Below are 4,146 nucleotides of genomic sequence, written 5' to 3' on the forward strand. Positions count from 1 at the left end.
TAATAACTAAATAAATAAATACTATATATATTATTAGTATATAATAAATAATAATAATATATATATATTATTATTTATTATAATAATACTACACTATATATATATATATATATATATATATATATATATATATATATATATAATTTAAATCTTTAATTTATTTTTAAAATTAAATTATGGCAATTGAGAATATATATATGACAAATCATTTTAGAATGATGAATGTCTCACGAAATTTCCGATATGGGATTTCCGTGGGCATTCGTTGGCCAAGTGTCTTAATGATGAGAATTATTTCGAGGAAAAGACCATTGAAGGAAAAAAATGAGAGGGTGAGAGGGAGGCGGAACGATGATAAAACAATTAAAAAGGACTCAAAGAACGACCAGGCCGCGAGAAGGTTCGTCCGACAAAAAAGGACAATGCAATAAAGAAAATAAAGTGGCAGGAGAACACGGTGGACTCGAATGCGCGTCCAAGGACCAGAGGTCCTTGCTCTCCGGGTCATAGCGGTCCACAGACTCCTCGCAACACCTTCCTCAGATCTCTCTCAGAGGCTCTCATGCTTGGCCTATTCTTGGCAGGCCTATCAATATCGACATGACTATATCGGGTTTACAATAGACAAGGGAGAATTCTTATAATAGATATCATTTTATTGTGGACATGCGATAGTATATGATAACACTTGTATGGAAGACGATTGATGGCTAGTAATTGAATTGAGATACTTATCGCACTGAAGCTATCTATAACTGAAAGCAATGATGGATTATGTTACATGTCTCAATTTATATTTTTGTATTTATAAATATTTGTTAGGATTTTCATATTTATCTTAATATTTATCTTTATGATACTCTCTCTAACTTTACTTTTACTTATTATTTAAGAATTTAAATAATATCATCTTCGAGAGATCATTTAAATTTTTACTCTGCATTTTGATGCAGACTTCCGTTTACTTTACAAGAAACATTAAAAACAGCCATAACATAATTTAAAGAAAAGAAAATAAATATGTTGTCGTGACATTTTATCTAATTTACATAATCATTGATATCATACATCAAGTGTCGTAGTGAAAGAGTTGACTTCGCCTCTATGAGAGGTGTTAGAAAATACGAGACATTTCCTTGTTAATTTCTCGCCGGGACACTTACAATCTCAACATTTTACGTGATTGCACGCGCCACGCGGCGCGTTTCGTAATTTCACATGGTGACAGGTGTTCACGGTTTTCAACAAGATTCTGATTCTTGCAACACCGACGTGACATGTAGGGTAGACAGAATCTTAATTTAATGCTTCAGTACTAAAATAAATAATAATAATAACAATATGCGTCATTAATATAAAATAAATTATATTTTTATAATAAAAGGTTTTAAAACTTTTTGATTGTATCTGGTATAATTATAAGATCTTTTTATGGAAAAGTATACAAATTAAATATTTAAAATATTTTGAAATATTTTGAAATAAAATAATGTATAATAATACAGGAAAATATTTTAAAGATAAATTATAAAATATGTATAACATAATATAAATGTGGTTCTTAAAAAAAATTTATTATAAATTTATCGAGAAATTATTTCAATGACATCAAAGTTTACATCTTATGGTAAATTTTCGTGTTTTTATTTTTTATGCATAACATCATAAATCATCAATTGTAAATTATCATAATTAATGATTTATAATGATTTATATGACGATTTATTACATTATGCACAAATCTGAAAATATTCTTGAAATAAAATTTTTGATTCACAACTTGAAATAGCTTCTTATTACGTAAGTTCGGAGAAGTAGAAATTCGTTGGCATAGTCGTGCTGTTACTGCATCCAGTCAATTACGGCAACGTGTGTAACGCGTTAACACGATTGCATCGCGGAAAGTCGCATTGTGGCGGAATTTTACATGAGATTGAAGAGAATGAAGAGAGAAAATGAAAGAGGGAGAGAAAGAGAAAGAGAAAGAAAGAGAGAGAAGTGTTAGTTTTCGACCAATATTTTGGTGTAACACCGATATCTTTGAATACAATATAAATTTATTCTTAAATACATTCCATTTTATACAAAAAGAATCTATTTAGTAAATGTGCAAAATTACATGTAGTAAAATTATATAAATACATATTTTAAGTTTGAAGGCTCAAATAATTTTATTACAAATTAAATGAAAAATTAATTATGTCTATAATTTTGGGTGATATCTAAGGGGAGGAAGTATACAAAGAATTGTTTTTTGTAAATTTTTAATTATATTTGCATATTATATTTATATGAAAATTAGACGATACCTCTATCGACATATAACCAGTTTTACTTTAGTGCAACACGGCTTGCCACTATCTAGGCGTTTTCTTAAGCGTTCTCATATTGAAAAAATTCTGATAAATTCTAATAATTCTCTCTCTCTCTCTCTCTCTCTCTCTCTTAATTTTTATAAGAATTAAATAATAATATTATTTATATACAAATTTATATAATTATTGAAATATTAATATAAAAAATTTAAAGTTTAAAAATTTTACATAAATTTTATGTAAAAAATGTAATTAAAAAATTAAAATTAACTTACAAATTTCCAATGTTTGCGTTTATTTTATATAAATGTTATGAGAATTAGTCTATAATTAATTATTTTGTCTATTATTTGTTCTTTATATTTAATTTAAATTTTTTATATTTTAAATAAGACTCAAAATAAAAAATTTATAAAGTAATTTAAATTATATAATATTTTTTCAATCTTCATTTATTATAACTTTATCTTGATAATTTTATTAATTATATATTTATTTTTATAGTTAATTTTTTTAATTTTTACATATTCAAACTTTAGTTACATGAAATAGGAAACAAAACATCCGCGTGATTGTGAGTAATTTGATACGTTAACGATCGACCTCCTCTTTTGCAAATCGAGGATGGGATTGCGAGATAGTTGCGAAACTGGGCGTCTCATTGTTTCATTCTTATGTGTCTCGTTTCCTCTTGTGACCATTCCCACCGAGCATCGTGATAATTTTATCCAACAAACGTCCGTTTTTGTCCTCTCCGTCGTTGCCTTCACTTGCATAAGAGCACTCGGTGAAAATCCTTGGAAAGCGCCGGTCGTTTAATGCAATATTTTTTATATCCTATGTTTTGGTCCAAATACATATACGAGAAACTGCTGTTTTCTATTAATCAATAGTAGTAGTTTTTTATTAATCATAGTCTTTGTTTTGAGTTAAAAGAGAGAAGAGAGCACAGAGTAATATTTTTAATCTTTTAATTTCGAAAGTTGAAAGATGTCTATCTTTTGTCATTTGTACAATTGATATGCATTGAATGAGTGTTATATAATATGCGGTAATAAAAATCCATCCATAATATATCCATCTTGTTTTTTAAACGAAAACGAATACATTAACATTCTTAGAAAGGATTTTCCTAACTTGTGTGCAGTGAAATATTTTTCTTTTGATTCTGCAACCAGAATAAAGGTGTTGAATAAAAAAATTTGTCCGATCATTCTTGAAACATCTCGAATTCCTTTAGTCGCGAATTCCCGTTAGAATTGGAATGTTAGGATTTCTTAATGATTAGGATCGGAGTAGTGAGTTTATAGAAATTCTGGTCCACTGGAGCACGAGAAAACGAATGAAAGATGGCAAGAAAGAAGCCATTAATTCATTATATTTTTCTACACTTGTTATTAGTATATTAAAATCGTACCAATACATAATATAACAAATAAGTGTTTTACAAATTGCTTGACATGTAAACAGACAAAACAAACAATAACGAAATGTTATAGTATGTTGAAATTCAGCCAATGTAAAGTCATTTTTCCTTTAAATAGGCAATGTTTTTCTAGGACTGAATCTCCCTTCCTCCTATATTATTATATTATATCTGTAAATTATATAAGTATATATTGTCATGTTGACACGATTTGTATGAGAAGTAGGCATCTCATGCGACTCATCGAGAGTGTGTTTCGTCTTTATTTTCACCGTCTCATCGCGTGAAGCTGATCGACTGGATACTCGGGAAGGGAAAGAAACCGTGAAGGCCTTGCCTCGAGGCCGTTCATGCACGCGAAATAAACGTTGCAGTTAACGGTAGCGGTTCGAGATAACGGAAAAG

The sequence above is a fragment of the Atta cephalotes genome, assembly GCF_000143395.1.
Source record: "Atta cephalotes unplaced genomic scaffold scaffold00019, whole genome shotgun sequence".
Classification (NCBI taxonomy): domain Eukaryota; kingdom Metazoa; phylum Arthropoda; class Insecta; order Hymenoptera; family Formicidae; genus Atta; species Atta cephalotes.